At 36.7% G+C, this 13305-nt stretch overlaps 1 pseudogene; it reads right to left on the bottom strand.

Moving 5' to 3' along the window:
- Positions 1–10809: 10809 nt before the first annotated feature.
- On the bottom strand, positions 10810–12455 carry LOC146745893 (uncharacterized; annotated as a pseudogene).
- Positions 12456–13305: the final 850 nt, after the last annotated feature.

Below are 13305 nucleotides of genomic sequence, written 5' to 3'. Positions count from 1 at the left end.
CGCGAATCAATGATTAATCAATTGAATAATTTTGCCGTCAATTGATTTGAAAAGTTGTCATTCATCTATTTAAAAGAAAGAAATGTGAATCAAACATATCGTGTTTTATTTAGGGTATTCCACTTATTCTGAATTAATAGAGAAATGACATTTTTTATTGCCATCAACCAGACTCCCTAACTTTCAGTTAGACATCTATTTTACTGTGAGGTCAACGTAGACCGAAAGGGTTCAGGTTGTTGATGGATACAGGGAAGGTAGAATATTCTCCGTAACTGATATCGATAAATTAAGCAACAGCGGCGACACAGAAGGAGGAGGGAGAGACAGCCGCCCCTCGAAAACATGTTGGGAGGGGCGTCTCCCCTCCAAAATCAAGTTGAAACCCTTTATGACACAATATTTGCCTTCAAAATGTAGGAAATAGCGTTTCAGAGGGTCTAGATTTCAAAATGTTTAATGGGGGAACATGCCCTGGACCCCCTAGTAAGGTTGGTAAGCAGATCTCGCCCCCTCCCCATGCAAACTTTCGTGCCGCCGTCTCTGAACGATTATTGTTTTGGAGATGATTGGCTCACCGTGACCAAATAAGTGTACAGACTCGATGTATGCAAGATAGTCAATTAGTCGTTACATATACACTAACGCATTAGCTCCGCTGTTAGTGACCCCGTTTCTTGACATACGTTGACGGACGGTATGTGTATGGGTCTAATTTGTATATGCCCATGCAGCTGACGACCTGCTAGGCAATAATTAAAAACTAAGGTAGAATGATATAGTTTAATATTTTACTGTACGTACTGACTTTCAGATTCGTACCCAGCATATTGTTTTTGTGATGTAGCCAGTCACGATGAGAAGTGACTCCCTGTATACGTATATGTTTAGAGCGATGTGTGTAAGCATCATCTTCTCTGTATGTATTACACGGGGAATAATGTGGCATTGTTCGATTACATCTCAGATCACATTCAAGTTCAAAGGTCATGACCACTTCAGATAACATTCTTTGGTTACTAATTACTATACATTACTAATAATAATAATTTTATTCAACACGAAAAACATACTACAGGAGTTGTTTTTATGGTTGTATAAACAAAAGAAAAAAACAAAACAAAAAATTAGGAACAAATAAGAACAAGGTTAAACTAGAAACTACGTATAAACAAAAATGTATTACTTAAAGGACGAATAAAAGCTACTATAAAGCCAGAATACTACTTAGTTTGGTGGAGCTGTTACATGTATAATTCATCTCTAATTTTCATACCTGACTGGATAAATTGTGCAACATCGATAGAGCAGTTCTTCATAATTTTAATAAATTGAACTTCAGGGGGCAATGTGTCGAATTCTTTAATTTTATTTTTACTCTGTAATATAAGTCTTTTACGACATTCACTATAATTTCTACATTCCATCATGAAATGATATTCACTCTCAATTACATTACAGGTTTTGCATTTACGTTCTGCCCTTGGTATCCGTCTATGTCTGCCAGTCTCTATTAGCAACTTATGATCTGAGATCCTGTATTTGCATAAAAGTTATCTCAGTTTAATATTGCTGATCTCTGTTAAATAATTTTCTATTTTAAATTCAAGTTTAAATTTTCTGTATTTGTCTCACCTTTTATTCTTAGGTCATTAAATAGTTCACATTTCCACTGTTCTGTGTATTTTTCTTTAAGTAAGACAATCTCCCAAGCTCTCCTGAAATGTCCAATTTAATTACGCTTTTACTGATGCTTAATAAGAATCTACAGAAGGAAAAATTGACAGTTTCAATAATATTACTTTTGGTTATCTCTTCCCCCAAAACTTGGCACCCATAATTTAAAATCGGAGTGATTAATTTATCAAAAAGATTTAAGGCCGTTTTAAACGTGTAACTTGACACAGAAACCTGCATTTTCTTGAGTGCAAACAACACTTTCAATGCCTTTTCCTTAAGTGTATTGCATGTCGCCTTAAACATTCCATTAGGAGTAAAAATAATCCCAAGATAGTTGAAATTGCCAACTACTACAACTTCTGAACCGCCATAATAAATATTCTCAATAATAATGCGATTTCTCTGATTAAAAACCACCATTTTGGTTTTATATAATCTAACTAAGAGTTGCCACCTATTGCTGTAATCTTCCAGGTTATCTAGGTAACCCTGCATTCCTTCCCGAGTTTGAGATAAAATGAGTAGATCATCAGCAAATAAGATAGAATTATTTTCTGATCATTAATTTCTGGCGGACTAGCATTTTTATTGCTCAGATTTTCTGGCAGGTCATTTACAATAGACTGAACAGAGTTGGGCTAAGGTTGCACCTTTGTTTTACTTCTGTGAATGTCTGGAATTCTTTATTCAGTCCCCTAATTGTTTTAACTTCATATGGAATTTTAGTGTACATGCTTTTAATTAAATTATAAAAAATACCTGTGACGCCATATTGTTGTAGTTTCCAATATAAACCTTTACGCCACATGCTGTCGAATGCTTTTCTATAATCTACAAAACAGGCATAAATTTTTCTGTTTTTGGATTGCCTCTGACAATCTTGGTAAAGATATTTATCAACAACAGTCTGTTGTTCTTCTATGTTTACGAAACCCAAACTGAGATGGCGAATAGAGGTGTTGTTTCTTCAAATATTCTAATAATCTAATTTTTAACCTTTCTTATGTAATGGGATAAGAATACTACTCTTCCATGATGATGGAAATTTACCAGATCTTAAAATTTGATTGAAAACTGTTGTAATTGGTTGAAGTAGAACATTCTTCCCATACCTAATTAATTCATTGAGAATCTTGTCCTCACCTGGTGACTTGTTTAATTTTAATTTCTTTACAGCAACTTTGGTTTCATCAATTGTTATTGGTTTATTTAAATCTTTGTTAATTATTTCATTTCTTTGCATCTGGTCGATTTCTCCCTCAATTTTATTTTTAAAGCTTTTATCATAGCTGCCATTTGTTTGTACACTGTTTTTAAAGTGAGTGTACCATTCATTGGCACTAACTGTATCATTTTTACTACTTAATACATCAAATTTTGATAAATTTCTGATTTTCTGCCAGTATATTTTAGGATTAGCTTCCTGTGAAATGATATCATTCCAAAGTTCTTGTTTATACATTTTTTTGCTAATTTTTAAGGTTTATTATTTGTTTTTTTTCCTGGCTAACATAAACTGCCCTCGAACATAACAATTATTTGGGTTTTTTTTCCAATAATTTGGCACACTCTTTAAACTGCTTTCTAACTCTCCAGCAGTCACCATTAAACCATTTTTGCCGTTTTGTAACACTTTTATCAATTTTTCACGACGAGTATTAAACTTGACAGTTTTTAAAGAATTGTCAGCAGCTGTGCAAATAATATCTTTAAGCTCAGATACTGCATTCTCAATGTGTTTTTTTTATCGCTAAATGAAACTATTCTGCACTCTGCAATGACTCCTGGTATTTAACAATGGAATCTTCATTCACTGGTAACAATTCAAATTCAATCTTATCGACATAGTATCAAAGGTAACCAATTAGATCATCTGAATATTCTAATAAGGGTATTCTAGACGTGTTAAAATATCCAATCTCAATGTATATTGCCAGGTTTGTTATACTTGTCACAGGTCTCACTGGCGGTGGGGGCCGGAACAGTGATTTGCGTATTTTGAGTGCAGTGTTTAAGCAATTTACGGGAAAACACACACACAAGAGTTCGAGTAACTGTGGTTGCTGATAATAATCTCGGATCGTTATTTTCATTTAGCCTAAGTAACAACAGATCATAGAGAGGTGAAAGACACAACTTTCAATAGGGATGCATAACTTTGTCATACATGAAAATTTCTAACAAAAGTTTGCAAAAATGACTCTATGCGCGTTTACCTATAACTCATATCAAATTTAAATTCTTGAGTAAATAATATTAAGAAACAATCAATCCTAACAAAACTATACAGGCATAATGCCAAGGTGCTCATGTTTCAAACAAGATATTAATTAAATAAGGATGGCAATATTAAATGACAGGATTACGATGGATATTTTGAGTCAATACAAAAATCTTACCTAAGTAACAACAGATCATAGAGAGGTGAAAGGTCACACAAGCAAGACAGTGCAATTGACCTGTGAGGGCGCTAATCCAAAATAGTTAGGCAAATGCCCTGTTAATGAATACACAAGGTTTCTGGATAAGGTTTCTGGATATAAACAAATACAATTAGTGTTAACAAAGGGGGGATATATTTGAGGTTCAAAGAACCTGGGTCACATACTAATAGCAGGTAATTTCTATCATCGTAGTAGAACGGGTGTTCAATCCGATGACATCGTGGCCGATGACGTCACACATTTAGTTGTTTCGGATTGCTATCAACCAGACCCCCTAGCTTTCAGTTAGGCATTCATTTTACTGAGAGAAATGAAGCAATAATGACAGTGGCGGCGGCACAGGGGGCAGATGGGCAGTCGCCCCCTCGAAAAAATGTTAGGGGGCGTCGCCCCTCCAAAATCGAGCTGTAACCCTTTATGACAGCAAAATTTGCTCCCCAAAATACAGGAAATAGCGTTTCAGAGGGTCTAGATTTCAACATTTTTAATGACCTCTTAGTAAGGTTGGTGAGCAGATCTCGCCCCCTCCCCATACTAACTGTCGTTCTGCCGTCTCTGAACGATTATTGTTTTGGAGATGATTGGCTCACCGTGACCAAATAAGTGTACAGGCTCGATGTATGAGAGATAGTCAATTAGTCGTTAAATATACACTAACGCATTAGCTCCGCTGTTACTGACCCCGTTACTTGACATACGTTGACGGACTGTATGTGTAGGGTTCTAATTTTTATATGCCAATGCAGCTAACGACCTGCTCGGCAATAATTAAAAACTAAGTTAGAATGATATAGTTTAATATTTTACTGTACGTACTGAGTTTCAGTTTCGTACCCAGCATATTGTTTATGTGATGTAACCAGTCACGGTGAGAAGTGACTCCCTGTATACGTATATATTTAGGGAAATGTATGTATGCATCACCTTCTCTGTATGTAATACAGGGGAAATAATAATAATAATAATAATAATAATAATAATAATAATAATGGCATGTCCAAATTATAAACAGCAAAGCAAAACGATAAATTTATTTTTATAATACGTTTTTGCAGTACACGTATTAGCCTGACATGTGGGCGTGAGTGGCGCCTTCGTCGGCCGAACGGCATCACTTGGGTTTGGAGTACCGCGAATGGCGCAAGTCACGTGATCTTGTCAGGATATACACAGATCAATTGGGCACAATTTATTAAAATTGTCTTCAAATAAGACAGTAGTACCACATGCCAGGATTATAATTATAGATATATTTTCGTATGTCGCGTTGCTGTGCGTGTATACCGATTCAGTACATACACGACCGTCGGTTCGAGTACATGTTTACTTTATTTACTTTGTCGTGTACTCGTTATTATTTACTTGCTATACCGATAGAGGGCGCATTGGTTCTGTCCTGACGCGCCAGTATGGCAATACGTAAAATAATTGAAAATTCGTCGAACAAGAACATTGTTTTTGTAGTGAATCAATAATTAATCAGTTGAATAACTTTTCTGGAAATTTGTTTGAAAGGTTGTCATTCATCTATTTAAAAGAGAGACATGTGAGCCAAATGAAAGACATATCGTGTTTTATTTAGCATTGTATTGGGAATTCCACTTATTCTGAATTAATAGAGAAATGAGCAAGTGCTGTGGAATAATGTGTATCCAAAGAATGATATCTGAAGTGATAATGACTTTTGAACTTGAATGTGACCTGAGATATTGTAGACAGGCGATGTGTCATTGTTCGATTAAATCTCAGATCACATCAAGTTCAAAGGATCAATACTACTTCAGATAACATTCTTTGCTCACCAATTACCATCCCCATGCAAACTGTCGTTCTGCCGTCTCTGAACGATTACAGGGAAGATTGAATATTCTCCGATATCGAGAAATGAAGCAATAACGACAGTGGTGGCGGCACAGGGGGCAGAGGGGGGCAGTCGTCCCCTCGAAAAAAAAAGTGGGGGCGTATCCCCTCCAAAGTCGAGCTGAAACCTTTTTATGACAGCAAAATTTAACCTCAAAATGTAGGAAATAGCGTTTCAGAGGGTCTAGATTTCAAAATGTTTAAGGGGAAGCATGCCTCCGGATCCCCTAGTAAGGTTGCTCAGCAGATCTCGCCCCCTCCTCTCCATGCAAACTTTCGTGCCGCCGTCTCTGAACATTATTGTTTTGGAGATGATTGGCTCACCGTGACCAAATAAGTGTACAGGCTCGATGTATGCAAGATAGTCAATTAGTCGTTACATACACACTAACGCATTAGCTCCGCTGTTAGTGACCCCGTTACTTGACATGCGTTGACGACGGTATGTATAGGGGTCTAATTTTTATATGCCGATGCAGCTGACGACCTGCTCGGCAATAATTAATAACTAAGTTAGAATGACAGAGTTCGATATTTTACTATACGTACCCATTTTAGATTCGTACCCAGCATGTTGTTTCTGTGATGTAACCAGCCACGGTGAGAAGTGACTCACTGTATACGTATATATTTAGTGCGATATGTGTACTAGTAAGCATCATCTTTTCTCGCATGGCTCTGCTGAAGATGTGATTATTTGTTGTTGCATCCGCGTTTTTTGGTATATTCTCCATCATTGCTAAATAGGGCAATTTTTTGGAATGTGTGTAATACTCCGTAACAAATGTGCAGATTGGTTGGCAAACAATGAAGACAAGATGCCAATGTGTTCTATACGAATCGGATACTGGATACTATGATCCAGAACTGCAGAAACAAATGAGGGGATTGGTGAATTTTCAAACATTCTATGCTAATAAATAAAATACATGCATGCGACTAACACCGAATAACTTAGACCCAAAGAAGTCCTGTGGCTGGGATAACTTGCCACCTATAGTTTTAATTGATGCAGCAGATATTATTGCTCATCCCTTGACACATATTATTAACAGCTTTTTTTCCTCTGGTACATTTCCCAATATGTTGAAAGTTGCCAAGGTAACACCAATTTTTAAGAAAGGTGAAAAGCAGGATGCTAGTAATTATAGACCTATTCCAGTATTACGTCTTTTTAGTAAAATTTTAGAAACCATTGTAAATCAGCAATTTGCTACTTATCTTGAAAAATATAATATACTTCGCAAACATCAATACGGATTCAGGAAAAAAGCATAACACAAAACTGTCCCTAGTTAATTCGGTGAATCATTTGTTACGTAATATTGACCAGGAAAAGCCCATGGTCGGTATATTTATAGATTTCAGCAAAGCCTTTGATACGATCAATCACAATTTTTTGTTATCAAAGTTAGAACTTTACGGATTTAGGGGGCTCTCACTTCAATGAGTCAAAGATTTACATAAACTATCTTCCCAATTCGACTATTTTTTTTTAATTTTCGCCTCTTTGCAATGACATTTATTTAAAAAATTTAAAATCCTTGATATCTATAAAATGCACAAATTAGTCACCTGTACTAATTCTGCCCATAATATTATTGACTATTTCAAACCTATCCATCATTCAAATCAAACCAGATAAGCAAAGCAAAATCTTTTTGTTGAATTTACCCGTACAACATTTGGCCAGTTTTCGATGACATACTCAGATGCAAAAATATGGAATAAAATTCCGGCTAAAATTAGGTCAATTATCTCACGCAGCTCGTTCAAAAAATGATTAAACAATTATTATTGACAGAAAACTAGACACATATGATTTTGTTTGCCAAGTTGTTTATTTATTCATTGTTTTAACCTGATTTATTTTTCCAAAACTTATTTTCTTAGACTTAGAAGTTCTGTATGGCATCAGGTTGGTTTTGGCGGTACCACTTTCGCGGATGCCCTGCGGTGTTTGGTGCTGGTGGTGGTGTCGGCAAAGCGTGATGCCATACAGACATATTTGTTCATTTATTGATTAATAAGTTATATATGTTTATTCGTCACCAATTTGTATTAACTTTCATATTCATTTGTTTAATTATTTATTAATTTGGTTAGTTAATCTTCATATTAATATACTTATTTTTGGCCCTCTACTAAATACATTATAATTTACTTCCAATGTATATAGGAACTCAGACTAGACTAGCAGTAAGCTATTTTCTGATTTCCTTTTTACCCAATATATATATGTATTTGTTCTTACCATTTGTTTTTCTTCCTATTTGTTTTCTGTGTGGCTTACTTTTGTTATTTTTTTTCAGTGTTTCTTATTGTTATTATTATAATTGGGTATATAAATAAAAAATACATCAATAATGGATGTTAATGGGTGTTTATGGAGAATTTGGTAGATTACCACTGGATACGTATGGACGGTATGTGTTGGGGTCGAATTTTTATATGCCGATGCAGCTGACGACCTGCTCGGCAATAATTAAAATAATGTTAGAAATTATACGGGTGTCAAGCTGAAGATTTGTACTCGGAATTATAGCAATAATACTACAAACACTTTTTTTTTGTATTTAAAACAAAAATATTTTTTTTTTTGATCTTTCTATTTGGTGTTAGTCGCATGCATGTATTTTTTTATTTATTACCTTACACTGTTTGAAAATTCACCAAATCCCTTCATTTTTTCAGCAGTTCTGGATCGTAGTATCCAGCATCTGATTCAAAGTATCCGATTCTTATAGAACACATTGGCATCTTGTCTTTATTGTTTGCCAACTAATCTGCACATTTGTTAAGGAGTATTACACGTGACACATTCCAAGAAAATGCCCTATCTGATGATGGAGAATCTACCAAAAAACGCGAATGCAGACGGATGACCAACAACAAATAATCACATGTTCGGCCGAGCCATGCGATGATGCTCACATACATCGCCCTAAATATATATATAAATAGAGGAAATCACCTTCAAACCGTGCCTGGCTACATTTCAAAAACAAGAATGCTGGGTACGAAACTGAAACTGGGTACGTACAGTAAAATATCAAACTGAATCATTCTAACTTAGTTTTTAATTATTGCCGAGCAGGTCGTCAGCTGCATCGGCATATAAAAATTCGACCCCTACACATACCGTCCGTCAACGTATGTCAAGTAACGGGGTCACTAACAGCGGAGCTAATGCGTTAGTGTATATGTATCGACTAATTGACTATCTTGCATACATCGAGCCTGTACACTTATTTGGTCACGGTGAGCCAATCATCTCCAAAACAATAATCGTTCAGAGACAGCGGCACGAAAGTTTGCATGGGGAGGGGGCGAGATCTGCTCACCAACCTTACTACGGGGTCCTTGAACATTTTGAAATCTAGACCCACTGAAACGCTATTTCCTGCATTTTGAGGGGCAAATTTTTTCTGTCATAAAAAGTTTTAGTACGGTTTTGGAGGGGCGACTCCACCAACATTTCTTTCGAGGGGGCAACTGCCTCCTCTTGCCCCCCCCATGTGCCACCGCCATTGTCGTTATTGCTTCATTGAGAATATTCTACCTTCCCTGTATCCATGAACAACCTGAAAACTGTCGGTCTACGTTTATCTCACAATAAAACGAATGTCTAACTGAAAGTTGGGGGTGTGGTTGGTGGCAATAAAACAACAACATCTAAATGTGTGACGTCATAGGTTATTGCTTCATTTCTCGATATCAGAGAATATTATACCTTCCCTGTATTCATCAACAACCTGAAAACTTTCGGTATACCTTGACCTCACCGTAAAATGAATGTATAACTGGAGGTTAGGGGGTCTGGTTGGTAGCAATCCGAAACAACTAAATGTATGACGTCATCGGCCACGATGTAATCGGATTGAACACCCGTTTTACTACGATGATAGAAATTACCTGCTATTAGTATAACAAACTCGGCAATATACATTGAGATTGCATATTTTAACATGTCTAGAATACCCTTATTAGAATATTCAGATGATCTAATTGGTGACCTTAGATACGATGTCGATTATATTTAATTGTTAGTGGTGTAAAGTAATTAGTAACCAAAGAATGTTATCTGAAGTGGTAATGACCTTTTGAACTTGAATGTGATCTGAGATTTAATCGAACAATGACACATCGCCTGAGTCGTCCACAATATCTCAGGTCACATTCAAGTTCAAAATTCATTATCACTTCAGATATTCTTTGGACACACATTATTCCACGCCACTTGTTCATTTCTCTCTTAATTCGGACGAAGTGGAAAAAAACATGATACGCATTTCGTTTGGTTCACACGTCTCTTTTAAATAGATGAATGACAACTTTTCAAACAAATTTCCAGCAAAGTATTTCAAATGATTAATCATTGATTCGCGACAAAAAAAAATTGTTTTTGTTCGACGAATTTTCAATAGTTTACGTATTGCCTTTCGAGAGCGTCAGGACAGAACCAATGCGCCCCTATCGGTATAGCAAGTAAATAACAACGAGAACACGACAAAGTAAATAAAGTTATACCACTTTTGGTCACGTGCATCATTGTTCTCGCCAACGATTTATTCTTGCAAACAGGGTGAATTTATATGCAAATTGTAAAAAGCAACGCATTCGCAAATATGCAAAGTGTAAACGGTCACACTTTCATTCATATGCAAAGTGTAAATGCTACACTTTGTATCAAAAGTGTAGCGTTTACAATTAACATATCAATAGAAGTGTAACCGTTTACAATTTGCATATCAATCAAAACATTACTGTTTAAAATTTGCATTACAAATTAAACAAAGTATATGCATTTAATCACACAAATCACAATGAGGGTGCAAATCGCACTAATTTAATTATACTTCCTATGGAAAAAAAAGTACTACAACACTACAATTCAATATTGACACATTTGTTTCCGTCCTGGATCTTAATTTTAATTTGTTTAGAACAACAATCATTTGAACGACACATTTCTCTGAATTCTGCATGTGATGTTGCAGTCACTGGTTCAGGCGGTGGCTGTTCATATCTTTCAACCTTAGGCTTGTGTACGGAATCGGAATCGTCAATTACGATGGCTGAAGTACTTGCTTTCGGTAGTGGAGGTTGGAGAGCATCAGATACGATTTTCTGAAGAGAGTTACTTGTTCGTTTATATGTTCTCAACCCATCATCCGATCTGTGACCAGTGCGTTCTTTGATTAGTTGCTCATCAAAGCCTTTCATACAACGAAGTCGCCGCAGTAACCTAAAAGTACGAAAAGAATGACTTGAGAAGTAAATATACCGACATTTATTTGCATCGCGTTTGAAATACGTTTTCACAATGTACAATATTTGTTTTCAATCGGCGAAATTCAAACACATTTGAACCCATCCCAAGATCCCACCCACCCCAGAATCACTTGAGACAAACTTACCTTACCCGAGTGTCCAGTATGATACCCATCTAATCCAGCCAGATCACACATTCTTTTTGGATATTGTCGTAAAGTATTTACTCCAATCTTCTGTTTAGAAAATTTGAGCCCTCCGCTGGGCGTCAGTAGAAGGGACCTTTCGGTGGAATACATTGCAAATAACGTTTCAACAACTGAACAACACAACGCGTGTTGGAAGGATCGCCGTATTGGCGCACATTTTTATACGGGATTTTCCGCGAGTAATACAGTCCTCCTTGATTATTTTTATACGGTCTACCATTAAATTCAATATAGTCAGCTTGATTGTCTGATCCTTGTACGAACTGTTCGGCTGTAAGGTTACTATGTTCGTCGACTGCTCGGAGAGCGAACACTTTACACACATAAAAGTAGACCGCATAACTCAAATTTGTAGCAGACTCTATGGGGAAAAAACCTTATCCCACAATTTGTTTTCATCATCATCTGTGCATGGTTCAGCTTGACGTTTAATAACACCTATTCCCCGTCTGTCTATGCTCTTCATTACACCGTCCAGGGTGTGATGGAATTCCATAAATTCCCGAGCATGTGTTGGATACAAAAAGCACAAGTCAACTCTTTTGCATTCGTCACGTAAATATCTCTGAATTGCGCTACAAAGCACACGCAGGCTATTAGATGGATATTCTGTTCCGTCTTGTCGACGAGCCTCGAGAACAAAGCGACACAACCAAAATGAAAGTTCACGTACACCAAGTTCGCTGCATAATCTGGGAACAAGTGTGAACACGTCACTACTGCTTACCCCGTGCTTCTCGACTCGTTCATTTCTGGCTCGGCCCCATTCATCCCACACAGACACTCCCCAGTTAGTACATCTACGCGTGTTTTTTGGCACTCGCGAATTCTGAATGGCAGCTATCTGTTCATTGTCTACAGGTAAACCGAAACGTTGACGTTCTTGTTGTTTTGTTAACTTAAAATCTTCTTTTTCGTCGTATTGAGAGCAAAATCTCTCAATGTCATCGTTGTACTCCGAATCGGAGATGTCACTGTATTCGACCATCACTGAGCGCTGCCTGCATTCGAAATGACAAGACCATGTTTTGACACGTGGAAAATTCAAATGTATTCAAAATATTGACCAACGAGTGGAATTTATTTGAAAAGACCATTCAGCAAATAAGGCTTATTGGTCATATCACTTAACATCAATCATATTCGATGAACGCAGATGAGCTTTACTAATTTGAATCTCAAAGAGCATTCTCATGCAAATTTGAAGTGGCACAATCACACGCACAACCGAAACAGTCACTAAAAATCTCTTGCAATTTAATCGTTTTATGCATGGGGATGCGTGGTATAAGCCGTTAATCGCAACTCGTTGACAAAAACTGTGGCCTTTATAGTTATAAACGCACTCCAACTCGTGCGATTAACTAAACTAAACACGTACTCGAACCGATGGTCGTGTATGTACTGAATCGGTATACACGCACAGCAACGCGACATACGGAAATATAATTATAATTATGCTATGTGGTGCTGCTGTCTTGTTTAAAAACAATTTTAATAAATTGTGTCGTATTGATCTGTGTACAGCCTGACAAGATCGCGTGACTTGCGCCATTCCCGGTACTCCAAACCCAAGTGATGCCGTTCGGCCGACGAAGGCGCCACTCACGCCCACATGTCAGGCTGATACGTATACTGCGAAGACTTATTATATAAATAAATTTATCGTTTTGCTTTGCTGTTCATATTTTGGGCATGACATTATTATTGTTGTTTTTATTATTATTATTATTTCCGCTGTAAGACGATGATGCTTACACACATCGCCCTAAATACATATATCATACAGGAGGTCACTTTTACTGTGGCTGGCTACATCACAGAAACAATATGCTGAT

This window comes from Saccoglossus kowalevskii, chromosome 5 (assembly GCF_978046115.1).
Source record: "Saccoglossus kowalevskii chromosome 5, keSacKowa6.1, whole genome shotgun sequence".
Classification (NCBI taxonomy): domain Eukaryota; kingdom Metazoa; phylum Hemichordata; class Enteropneusta; family Harrimaniidae; genus Saccoglossus; species Saccoglossus kowalevskii.
The sequence above is the reverse complement of the archived record's forward strand: the minus strand, read 5'-3'. Positions and strand labels throughout refer to the sequence as shown.